The sequence below is a fragment of the Onychostoma macrolepis genome, chromosome 25 (genome assembly GCF_012432095.1).
Source record: "Onychostoma macrolepis isolate SWU-2019 chromosome 25, ASM1243209v1, whole genome shotgun sequence".
Lineage (NCBI taxonomy): Eukaryota > Metazoa > Chordata > Actinopteri > Cypriniformes > Cyprinidae > Onychostoma > Onychostoma macrolepis.
This window is the reverse complement of record NC_081179.1, coordinates 15668347-15681831: the sequence shown is the minus strand read 5'-3', so window position 1 is coordinate 15681831 and position 13485 is coordinate 15668347. Positions and strand designations below refer to the sequence as shown.

At 35.2% G+C, this 13485-nt stretch overlaps 1 protein-coding gene across 3 annotated transcripts in view; it reads left to right on the top strand.

The window, feature by feature from the left end:
• grm8b (glutamate receptor, metabotropic 8b) overlaps positions 1–13485 on the top strand; it is a 164244-nt gene that overhangs the window by 2754 nt on the left and 148005 nt on the right. The window lies entirely within an intron of this gene.

Here is a 13485-nt window from a genome sequence, read left to right as displayed (position 1 = left end):
TACCTGGTCATGTGCTGGTTCTAAGCTGGTCCTAAGCAACTAGCTCCTGCTCAGGACCAGTTTAGGACCAGCACATGACCAGCTTAAACCAGCTCAAACCAGCAGCCATGCTTCAAATCTAAGAGCATATTCTGGATTTTTCAACAAGGTGGACATTTTGCTTGTCTCTTTAATCAAACACATCGGATTCATATGATCAGCCTATTAGTAGAGACTCCAAGACCTGAAATGGGTGTTAGACAAAGGAGACATTCAAAATGTGAAGTGTCGTGGAATCACTGGTGTAGCTTTGCATAGCTTTAGTCATGGTTTTTAAGGGTTGAGGGCATGTCATGTAACCTGTTATGTTGGCCTCTGCTTGATTTGGCTTAAAGATGTAGTCTTAAACAAGTGAGAGATGAATTAGAACCAAAATAAAGTCAAGTTTGATTGGATGCACAACCCATACTACCTGTTTAAGGTCATTTCTGTCTATGCTACATTTTAGATTGTTTTGTTTCAGGACCCACAAAACTAGACATAAACTGTATTTAATCTAGTCCATGTTGTTTTTTGTGTAACTTTGTGCAGTTCTGTTCATGGTTTTCCCCGATGAGGGTCTGTCATTCAGCCTGTCCTTGTTGGCTTCTGCTTAATTGGTGTAGTTTTAAAAATTTGCACCAAAATACCATTTGACAAAGCGCTATAGCTTTTTCATGCGCAACCTTTGCCGTTATTAATAAAAGACGTTAAATATTTAGGGATGCACAATATATAGGTGCACTGTAAAGATTTGTTTTATTAAGTAGTAAATAAACATTTCAATCTAAAAATTTTATGTATATTTTAATGTATTACTTATCGTTCCTGTCATATATTTTGTGAAATTTACTAGCAAATTTCTGAGAGAAAAGTAACACATTTTTTTAAAGGTAGACTGATATATTGCTTTTACTGATTTATTAGGTGAAAAAATTCCACAAATTGCAAACTGTCACATGCTGTTTGTATTATTATTTCATTTATATTATTGTTTTTATAAACCATCGGCTGGTTAATTGGTTATTAGCTTGTTATCCTGCTTAAGTTATTGATATTGGCAAAATACACTTTTGGTCGACTTTTAATCAGTACAGATTTTATTTTGGGAATTGGCTGATGTTGAATATTTAATTGAAAGTAGTACCTTTGCTGTCATCTAACACTCATTTAAAGTTAATCTTTAAAGACACTAATAATTCAATAACATCTAATCGTTAGCAAATGTCAAAATATATTATTTATCCTGTACATGATGTTATGATGCCTAAATTCACTTGTAGCTTTTTCAGTGTTTTATTTTTTATATATCTAGACAAAATATTATACAATTTTAATATCTGTTATTTATTGGCAGCTGAAAATAACAATCAGCTAATTGTATTGACCAGAATTTTAATATCGGTGCATCCTTAGAAACATCCTAAACTTTTTTTTTTAAAGCATATTTACTTTGCTCACTTTAACTATGCATGATTATATGGGTAGTTACATAATGGTCGTTTCTGTAATCTCTTGGAGTGATTCAATTGCACTTTCAGAAAGAATTCACTTGCACACACTTTTTGGCAGCACTGTGCTGACTTTTAGTGGATATAGTAGCCTGTAATTGAATCTGTTTTGAGGGCTAATCAATAATCACTTGGGTCTCATGAGCACTAAACAGGAACAGCTAATGATTATAAATGAATAGAAATTTGTCAGACTTTTCAGAAGCATCTTCAATAGTGTTGAATCGCTGGATGAAATCTTTTTTTCCGGATTGTCCTGAACTGATTAATTTGCTGCTATCTGGTGTTTATGCTGTGCAAAGATTTTCTACTTTTGAGTCTCAAAAATACTGCCACTGGGATATCTTATGTTTCATGTCTCATTAATAATTGAGTGTCTGTTACAGATACTAAATATAGCTGGCTTGTAATTGGATCAAATAATGGGTGTCGTGTTTATCTGAAGAAAGCATTCACTTTTTCAACTGCAAATGAGATCAGACAGAGCATTACTTCATCTGCAGCAGGGATTATGAAAACAGAACCATAGAAATGGTTGGAGAGGGAAAGATTGTGTTTAAACTTTTATCTATATTGTAGTGTAATCATCAGCGTTGAAGCTCGGCTTGGTCTTCAGAAGAAGTGAGATGTCTGACTTCAGCAGTTTATCTGTATTTAGCTTGTTGACTGGCTACTGCATTGTTCTTCACCTTGTGCATCAGTCATTTAAATCAGATATCGATTGTGGATTTTTTTCCCCGTTTGTTTCTTTGTACAGTCACAAGTGTTCACAGATAAATTTAAGCTGAGGCAGTAGATGCTTGATTCCTTTTGCTGTTTTTTAAAGTTTTAGAGCATCCCTGACAATATAGAAAATATGTGATTGGATTATTTACCCTGAAATTCTGTCGTAACGTCTTTTCTCTTTCCTCTGCTCCTTCCTCTCATTGATCTGCAGAGACTGGACATTTGAATGGACATGTGATATGTGTCTGGAAGTCTCAAAACAGGATGCGATTGGGGAAATCACTGGGTTTGTTTTTGCCGTGGATTTAATGTAGCTCAAGGCTAGCAATTAGCATAGTAAGAGAAAGTAAAGTAGATGTATCATGTAGATTACTCATTGACTTTTTAAAGAAATTCTGTCAGGATGTAGTGAGATGAAGTTCATTTAGTGCAACCAAATTATCTTTTGCTCCTGCTAGTGTAGTTAGCATAAACAAAACGCTAATGGTTTTTCTACAACCGGAATTCCGGAAATGTTGAGACATTTTTTTAAAAATTTGAATAAAATGAAAACTGAAAGAATTTTAAATCACATGAGCCAATATTTTATTCACAATAGAACATAGATAACATAACAAATGTTTAAACTGATACATTTTACAATTTTATGCACAAAATGAGCTCATTTCAAATTTGATGCCGGCTACAGGTCTCAAAATAGTTGGGACGGGCTTGAAGACGTCTGGGCATCGAGGTTATGAGTTTCTGGAGTTTTGGTGTTGGAATTTGGTCCCATTCTTGCCTGATATAGTTTCCAGCTGCTGAAGAGTTCGTGGTCGTCTTTGACATATTTTTCGTTTAATGATGGCCAAATGTTCTCTATAGGTGAAAGATCTGGACTGCAGGCAGGCCAATTCAGCACCCAGACTCTACTACTACAAAGCCATGCTGTTGTAATAGCTGCAGTATGTGGTTTTGCATTGTCCTGCTGAAATACACAAGGCCTTCCCTGAAATACACGTCGTCTGGAGGGGAGCATATGTTGCTCTAAAACCTCTATATATCTTTCAGCATTCATAGTGTCTTCCAAAACATACAAGCTGCCCACACCGTATGCACTTATGCACCCCCATACCATCTGAGATGCTGGCTTTTGAACTGAACGCTGATAACACGCTGGAAAGTCTCCCTCCTCTTTACCCCGGAGGACACGACGTCCGTGATTTCCAACAAGAATGTCAAATTTGGACTCATCTGACCATAGAACACTTTTCCACTTTGAAAGAGTCCATTTTAAATGAGTTTTGGCCCACAGGACACGACGGGGCTTCTGGACCATGTTCACATATGGCTTCCTTTTTGCATGATAGAGCTTTAGTTGGCATCTGCAGATGGCACAGCGGATTGTGTTTACCGACAGTGGTTTCTGGAAGTATTCCTGGGCCTATTTAGTAATGTCATTGACAGAATCATGCCGATGAGTGATGCAGTGTCGTATGAGGGCCCAGAAGACCACGGGCATCCAACAAAGGTCTTTGGCCTTGTCCCTTACGCACAGAGATTTCTCCAGTTTATCTGAATCTTTTGATGATGTTATGCACTGTAGATGATGAGATTTGCAAAACCTTTACAATTTGACGTTGAGGAACGTTGTTTTTGAAGTATTCCACAAAATTTGTATGCATTCTTTCACAGATTGGAGAGCCTCTGCCTCTCTAAGACATCTCTTTTATTTTACAGACCTGATGTCAGTTAACTTAATTAGTTGCTAGATGTTCTCCCAGCTGAATCTTTAAAAAAAAAATTCAGCCCTTTGTTGCCCCCGTGTCAACTTTTGTAGTAAAACTGTGATTATACAAATGGTAGTCATTATGGCAAAAACAAAACAAAACAAAACAGAACAAAACAAAAACATGGATACCACACCATTTACTATAATAAAACCATGGTTAATTTTCATAAGGGGAATTCTGAAGACGCGGTCACATTTACCTCTGTTTGATGAATTTTTTCAGTCAAAATCAAGTGATTTTAATAGCAATCTATGAAATTTCTCTTCAGGTTTGTTTCAAGTTGGTCACTCATTGGTCAACTGAACAGAAAGTTACTTAGTTTGAAAGTGATTTATGTGTGAAACACAAAGCTCTGTCATGAAACTCTAGATGGCGCAGGTTGATAGGTTCTAACTCAATCTGATTTATCATTACTTACATGGCGCAGCTGATTCGTTCCTTTTTCCTTCAGCAGCCAATGAGCTTGCAACTCAACATTCAAATATACTTGGCTTGTGTTTGCTGTAGTGGTTGCAGTGCGCTTCAGAAACCCTCCACCTCCCCCAGCTCCACCTGTATAGATCTGCTGCAGAATTTCTTACATGCTCACAGCAGCATGTTGTGGATGTATTGGCAGTAGCAAGTTAAGTTACTTTCCAAGGGTTGTAATGACAGAACTGTGGCTTATGCATTACTACACTATTGAAAACAGACGATGGACCTTCTCTGACCATAATATTGCAGACAATTTGCTAATGTGGTCGTGTATCTCTAAATTGCGACTGTTTGGTGCAAGAAACTGTCTAACATTTTAAATGGATTTAAAACCACAAAATTATATATGGCAGTGCTTCATATCACAAAGTCATCATACATTATAAAAAATAGTTGATGTTAAGATGGATTCTGTATCCCCTACACTTAAACAATTGTCTAAACAGCAATTGAGCTCATTGATGAAGCACTTTATCCCAGTCAGGTAAATGGAAAGTTAAGAACAATTCAGACAGTCACACTGACTGCATGTATATTTTAGCAGCTCATCCAGTCAGAAGTGTGAAATATATTCATGCATATTTCATGAAGGGGAATAATAAAGGAGACATCACAATCCGGTTCAGGTAATGACTTTATTGGTCACCAATTGCAGACTGCGTCGGGGCAGGGGTAATGCCTGCCTCATTCATCTAGCTTGTAATGCAGACTACAAGACTTGAAACACTCTGACCGCTACGCACCTGAGATCAGAGTAGAACAGACAGAGGTGATGTTGGGGGCGTGTGTTTAATAGAAAAATAACAAATTGCTTTAAGCGAAGACATTTGATGCATTTATTGGATTTTAAGATGTGGGATGCTGTTTGGATTCACTTGTTTGCTTTCTTTGTTTACCAGTTCTGTGATTTAATCACTCGGAAGCTGCCCACTTTTGTAGTGTTTTGTCTCTTTTTGCAATTGCATAGATAAAATCTAATTTTGTTAGTTTTAATGTTTTATTCTTTTTCATGTTATTATATTTTTTTCTTTTTTTTTGGTTTGTTTGTTTCATTTTGAATTCAAGAATTAATGGCTTTACTAATAAGGTGCCTTAAAGCAATTGCTTCACACAAGAATGATCTGAATAAATAAATAATGCAATAAAATAATAAATAAAACTACTTTCTCACAGAATAAATTAACTGAAGTGTCACAGGAAAAATTAAAATCATGTTGTTTGTAAAACAAAGTGATCGATTTGTAGAATGAACCATGAACGAAGTGTAAATGTGTATTTTTCAATTTAGGAAATAATGGTTTTACTAATAAGGTGCCCTGAAGGAATTGCATACTTAAATGATCTGAATAAATAAATAAATAAATAATGCAATACAATAATTTTTTTTATCAGAGAATAAATTAGCTGAAAGTACAATTTTAGACAGTTAATAGGCTACCTTTATGAATTGTCTCAAGAAAAAATAAAAAACCTGTAAATACATGTTATTTTAAAATCAAAGTGATCGGTTTGTAGAATGAATGATGAATGAATGATGAATGAATGCAGATGTGCATGTGTACAAATGTGTGTTTTTCAATTTAAAAAATAATGGTTTTACTAATAAAGTACCCTGAAGAATTGCTTCATACTTGAATGATCTGAATGAATAATGCAATAAAATAATTGCTTTTTCACAAAATAAATTATCTGAAAGTGCAATTTCAGTCAGAGTTAAATTTGATTTGTCTAAAAAAAAATATCAAAACTTGTAAATACATGTTGCTTTAAAAACAAAGCTATCAGTTTGTAGAATGAACCATGAATGAAGGATGAATGTGGATGTGCATGTGTGTAAATCGGCTTGATTTGTTTGGCATTCAGGGGATGATTGCCACCTCCAGGTCCCTATTATGGCATTAGATTAGGTGAAGCGTCGCATTGCAGTCTTAATCAATACAGAGTCTTAGCACAGTCAGAGAAACGGGGGAGGGAAGATATTCATTCTTTCCTGTTGCCGAGGCTGTGAAAAAAACATCTGTGTTTTCATGCAAGCCTCCTACGCCAACTCTCTTTTACTTAGATGAAATGTGGTCAGTGCACTGGTGTGACTGTCACTCTGTATTGACTCAGTGAAGAGATATGAGTGGGGTCAGTCCACCTGAGGGCATATGTTTTAGCACAAGACAGGAAATGAGGTCATAGAGCGTAAAGCTTAAAGAGCGGGCTGCATGTTTCTTGAATGTGCAGTATTTGGATGGTGGAAATTGGCATACTGTATGCGAGCAACGGCAGCAGCAGATGAGATTTATTTGATAAGATACAGTAGCAATGTTAGGGGTCAAGGTTGGTTTTCCATTGATTGCCAATTCAAACATAGCCATGCATTAGGATTTTTTAGTAATCAACACATAAATAAGAAACATTTTATTAAATAAGCCTAGATGTTTTACCAACTATGCTAATGTTGTGAAATGTTTGGGACTGTATGTTTTTCTGTTGCCACCAGTAAGTTACATAATTGGTACAATTAGTAACCAAAAATCTTGTTTGGAAACAGGCGCAAAACCTATTGTTTTGATATACTCAGAATTCACTCAGTAACATCTCATCTGAATCTACAGCGCAATGCATTGAACAAAAATACTAAGAATTCATAGTAACGTCACAACTGAATCTAAAGCAAAACGTACGAAAATACTCAGAATTCACTGTAACATCGAAACTGAATCTATTGTGCAAAACATGTTGTACTGAAATACTCATAATTCACTGTATCATCACAAGTGAATCTACAGCATGAAACATGTTATACAAAAATAATCAGAATTCACTGTAATGTTGTAACTGAATCTACAGCGCAAAACATTGCATGAAAATACTCAGAATTTCCTGTAACATTGCAACTGAATCTACAACACAAAACTTGTACGAAAATACTCCAAATTCACTGTAACATTGCAACTGAATCTACATTGTATGAAAATATTGAGAATTCACTGAGAAAAGAATGTACAGTGCAAAACATACTTCACTAAAATACTCAGAATTCACTGTAACGTTACAGATGAATCAGTGCAAAGTAGTCTGATTCCCAAAAGAATGATTCGCAAGAGTCAATTCTTTTTAATGCATCAAAAACATATAGTGCTGCTATCGGTGTTGTTTAATTAGTAAACAAAAATATATGAACCTCTCGGCACCAATAGCCTTGTGGTTAGTGCGTTGACATACAGTGCAACTTGAGCTCACGGCGACCCGAGTTCGATTCTTGTCTCGATGTCCTTTGCTGATCCTGCCCCCTCTCTCCTCCCAGTGCTTTCCTGTTGTCTCCCACTACTGTCCTATCTATAAAAAAAAATTTATGTACCTGTTCTTTTTTTATTGAATCAAAAACATACAGAGCAAACAATGTAGTCCAATTCATCTACAAATGACTCTAAAATCTATTTCTTTATAGCAAATCACAAAAATACAGCACAGTAAGTGTATTTCGATTTATTAAACAAATTACTTTTGAGATGCTGCTTTTTATCGAATCGAAAATATACAGGGTGACCAATGCATTACAATTCCTGAACAAATGATTATTATGAGCTGTTGAATCCAAAACATACAGCATAACCAATGTAGTATGCTTTCTGAACTCACGACTCTTATGAGTTGGTTCTTAAAACTCAATAACTGAGTTATTCTGTTACTGAATTGTAATTTTGCTGCCTCTAAAAATTCGGTTTAAAGACAACTTTAGCTTTTAAAAAAAAAATGTATTCATTATCTTAATTATTGTATCATTTGGTAATGGAATTGCATCTCATTTTTGTAAATATTTCTTCCTCAAAATTACTGAAAGAATAATTAATAAAGCTGATAAGAAACCATGTCATTAAGAACTGGAATAATTAAATTGTCTCAAAGTGCTACATAAACAGCTATGGATGATACCATCTTTTGCACCTGGAGGATTGCAAAAAACATGTTTAGATGCCTGTTTGCGTGCTATTCTTGAAACTTGCTGTTGTAGGGTCTATGCAGTTCTATCTTCAACTTGTAGATTTGCTAAACTGCAGACTATGGGTGTTTTAGGCCTCTGCTCCAAGCAAAAAACTGCACTTATGTAAGATTCTGCAGCGTACTGGAAACATCCACATTATCAAATTGCTGATTACACCACAGTAATTGGGCTAATCAACAGCGGTTATGAACCTCCACAGAGAAATAAGCTAGAAAAAAGCCACTTTGAAAGTAATATCTTAGCAGATTTGGGGTTTGCAAACTGTTGCGAAACATCTAGGAAATTATCCCATAGAGTTTTCACACTGGTTGCATCAAGTTCCCATGATTTTAAGGGTAGGATAGGAAGAACGCTGAGGGGCAAATTCACTAAACACTGTGATATTTCAGCTCAGCAACTTACATCTTATTAGGTTCATAATAGATTGCGCTGTATTCAAAACTCATTGCTATTTCGTGCAATTAACGTCATAGTGATACTGTGTGCAGAGACCAATTTTATTTACATTTAGATGATCACTGCATCAGTTATTCATCAGATGATGGAGACAAGCATTATAAACTGCCATAAATTTAGACTCGCAAAGATGATCTTATTTAAGCATTTTAAAAAGCCTGGATCGCAGTGGTTAAGTGATATTGTACAGTAGTAAAGTATATCAACTGAAAAAGGTGCAGCACTCTCTCTTGAAGAAATGAAAACTTTATTAATTAAAATGACGTTTCGGCCATTTGGCCGTTCTTTTTTTTCCCAATTCTGATTTCACAAAAAAAAAAAAAAAAAAAAAAGAATTGTTTGTTTTTTAAAGTCGCACTTAGCTTTTTAAAATTAATTAATTTTTTATACTTTTTCTTTTACAGGCTTCCATAGTCAATACAACTCTTCTTCTAATGTATTTTTAGAGTTAGAACCAACTGCAGTGTAATTTATTTACAAAAATGGATAAATTGGTACTTTCTTTATTTAACCTGTAAATTACTTGCTTCTAGATCTTTCTGCACATTAAAATAGGAGGTGTTTTAATATAATAAACTGCATACCTTTTCACACCTTCCAGTGAAACTTCTGTGTATTTTCAGTATATGTGCCTGTAGCCTCATGAATGATACATGAGTAAATTAGCTGCCTGAATTAGTGCCACATAATGTAATGCTGCAAACTGAGTAACATTAAATATTTAGGAAACCGCAATAAGAGTGTCAATAAAACAGCAAAGGCTTCTGCTAATTGGTCTTATTTTAGATTATTTACCTGCATATTATCAAGCATAGTATGCACTAAATATCAAGTATGAATATGCAGATTTGATCAAAGTATATAGCTTTTGTTGTCATATCCATACTAAATCATTCACTGAATCATTTGTGGGAAGTGACTTGTAAGTCTCACAGCTCAACCAGACCAATATTATTCCTGCCGGCAGACCTTGTTATTTGAGGTCAGTATTGAAAAGACTTCAACATGATGTCTAAACAACTAAACTGTTCATTAGAGAACACATTATCTAACAATGAATCACCCTGTGAATCATGCCTTATTGTCCCAAAGTGATCCCCAAAAGTTATTTTTGCCTCAGTGATTTTAACAAGAACCATTTCAATGTTTCATTTGTATATATATAGGCCTATGTGATCTAATATTCTCTGTAGTTCTAAATATTATGTGAAGTACCCTAATGAATCCACTGCTTTACATTTAAAGGTGGTTATTTTTAGATAATTAATAAATACAGTCATAATTAATTATATATATATATATATATATATATGTGTGTGTATAAATGTATGTGTATGTGTATGTATATATATATATATATGTGTATATATGTATATATATGGCCAAAAATATCGGCACCCTTGGTAAATATGATCAAAGAAGGCTGTGAAAATTAATCTGCATTGTTAATCCGTTTGATCTTTTATTTAAAAATTCACACAAATCTAACCTTTCATTGGATAATAAGAATTTTAAATGATGAAAAGATGAATATGAGACAAAACTACAGAATGTCACATTTTATTATTAGCCGTTTCGACACATGCATGTTTTACCAAATAAAAAGAACAGCACTTTTAGAGTTCATCCCACTCATTGATGTGAGCATAAGTATTGGGACAGTTGAACATAAGGCAGATATAAAAGATTAAAATCTATTATTTAGTTGCAGATCTCTTGCACACATTCACAGCAGTGAGTCTGTGACCCATAGACATCACCAGACTCTTGCTCTCATCCTTTGAAATGTTTTTCCCAGCCTTTAATGCAGCCAATTCCAATTTTTTCTTGTTTGGGGAGTTTCTGCCTTCACTCTCCTCTTCAGCTGCTGAAATTCATGTTCAATCGGATTTAAATCTGGAGATTGACTTGGGCAATCTAAGACTTTCCATTTCTTTGCCCTTATAAACTCCTTGACTGAACTGGCAGGGTGTTTTGGGTCATTGTCCTGATGCAATATGAAGCACTTCCCAATGAATCTGGTGGCATTTTCTCGAATATTGGTAGGCAAGATGGTTTTGTACCCTTCCAAATTCATTCTGCTACTGTCATCATACATTAAGTCATCAGTAAAGTTGAGAGGGCCTGTTCCAGAGGCAGCCATGCATGCCCATGCCGTGACACCACCTCCACCATGCTTTACAGATGAGGCAGTATGCTTGGGATCATTGCAGTTCCCTTTTTTTCTCCACATTTTTGCTTTCCTATCACTTCGATAAAGGTTCATCTTTGTCTCATCGGTCCATAAACACAGCTCCAAAACTCTTCTGGCTCACCTTTGTGCTTTTTTGCAAACTCTAATCTTGCCTTTCTATTTCTGGAGCTGGTCAGAGGTTTGTATCTTGTTGTGTAGCATCTGTAATTCTGTGTCAAAGTCTCCTGAGGACAGTAGATTGTCAGAGCATCACCCCAGCTTTCTGGAAGTTGTTGGTGATTTTACAGAAACGTCTTTTAGGGTTCATTTTCACAGCTTTTATGATTTGTCTGTCATCAACTACTGTTGTTTTCTCAGCCGATCAGGTAGTTGTTGGTTGCTGGTGTCTCTGGTGGTTTCCAAACTCTTGATTTCTCCATGCCCTTTGTTTTTGCTAGAGCTCTAATTGACTTCCTCTTTTCTTTTAGCATCCAAATTGCTTGCTTTTCTCTCAAAGTCAGCTCCCTCATCTTCATCCTGGTTTGTGTGTGTCATCATCGAATGCAAGATTCAGAATACAGAAGTAATGGATATAACTGATATGACACATTCCCTGCTTTTAATATCTGAAGAATTAATGCTACAGGACACAGCTGATCACTTAGAGCTGTGAGGCAACTGTTCCAATACTTATGCTCACATCAGATAAAGGGATGAACTCTAAAAGTGCTGATATTCTCATCTGGTAAAACATCTATGTGTTGAATCACCCAATAATAAAATGTGACATTCTGTAGTTTTGTCTCATATTCATCTTTTCATCATATTTGCAAATGTTTTGACTCCACAGCCAACAGAGCAATTTTGTCTTCACTGTTCCAATACTTTTGCAGGGCACTGTATATGTGTATATATATATATATATATATATATATATATATTTGTGTTTTTATTTAAACATTACCATATAAGCAACCAGTCAGTAAGAAGTTACATTAAGTCTCAAAGACTTAATACATCACCTTGATGATTGATTCAATGATTTCTGGTTCATTTCAATCAGACATAATTCAAAAATGACTCATTGTTCAGTGAGTGAGTCAATTGTTAAATCATGACAGCTTTCAACGATACACTGACTGAGTGAATCTGATTCAAGTTACTAACTGGCGATCGAATTTGAGGCTGTCTAATCTTTTATTAGACTTACTCATCAAAAAGAATCAGTTCATTTGAGTAATTTGTTCATTTTTTATTTTTTTATCATGCTTGCAACCATTTTATTCACAGTCTGGAGCACTGTGGGAGAGTGTTTAGGGAAACCTATTTTAACACAGCCATTATTTTTTGCAATATTGGCTGTTCAGGAGGTGTTGCTTCTTTATCACTGCTGTCTATTATTTAACGAGACACTGCACTTGTGATTTAGCACTGATTATGGGTCATTTAGTTTTTTAAGAGGAATTGGTCATTTTTGTGGGAGCACAGCTTTTAGAATAGAAACCAGCGGATATGAATGAAATGAAAAACAGATCCAGCACTGGGAGTTTGTCTGGGACATTCTGCTCTAAAGAACTGAAGGATTTTAAATGGATCCATTCTGGTTGCATTTTAGCTTTCATTTCGGCCATTGACAGGATAGGTATGAACTGGTATTTTTAAGCAGCCTGTTTTTTCACAAATTCATCACTTATGGTTATTATGCAGTTTCTTTATATGAATGCTGCAAGGAATAGTTCACCCAAACAAATGAAAATGTGCTGAAATTATACTAACCCACAGGCCATCTAAGATGTAAATGAGTTTGTTTCTTTATGTGAACAGATTTGGAGAAATTTAGCATTTCATCATTTGCTCACCAGTGGATCCTCTGCAGTGAATGGGTGCCATCAGAATTAGAGTCCAAACAGATAAAAACATCAAAATAATCCACACCACTCCTGTCCATCAATTAACATCTTGTGACATGAAAACCAGTGTGTTTGTAATAAAATAATGAGTCTTGCTTTCTCCAGTGAAAAGCTTGTCTCGTCTGAATCAGGAGAGAAATATGCACAGATCAAGCCCTGTTTACAAGCAAAAACAGTACAAAACAGTTCTAAACAATTGAGTGGGTGGATTTTGATGCAAGAGGACATCAGAGGATGGAGCATTATTATGGATTACGGACTTGTTTTTTTTTTTGGCCAGAAGCAACAGTTTAAAGTTCAAACACCTTAATGATTTAGTTTCTTACACAAATGTAACTTTTCACTTCACAAGATGTTAATTGATGGACTGGAGTGGTGTGGATTACTTATGGATTATTGTGATGTTTTTATTAGCTGTTTGGCTTATTGTTTTGACGGCACCCATTCACTG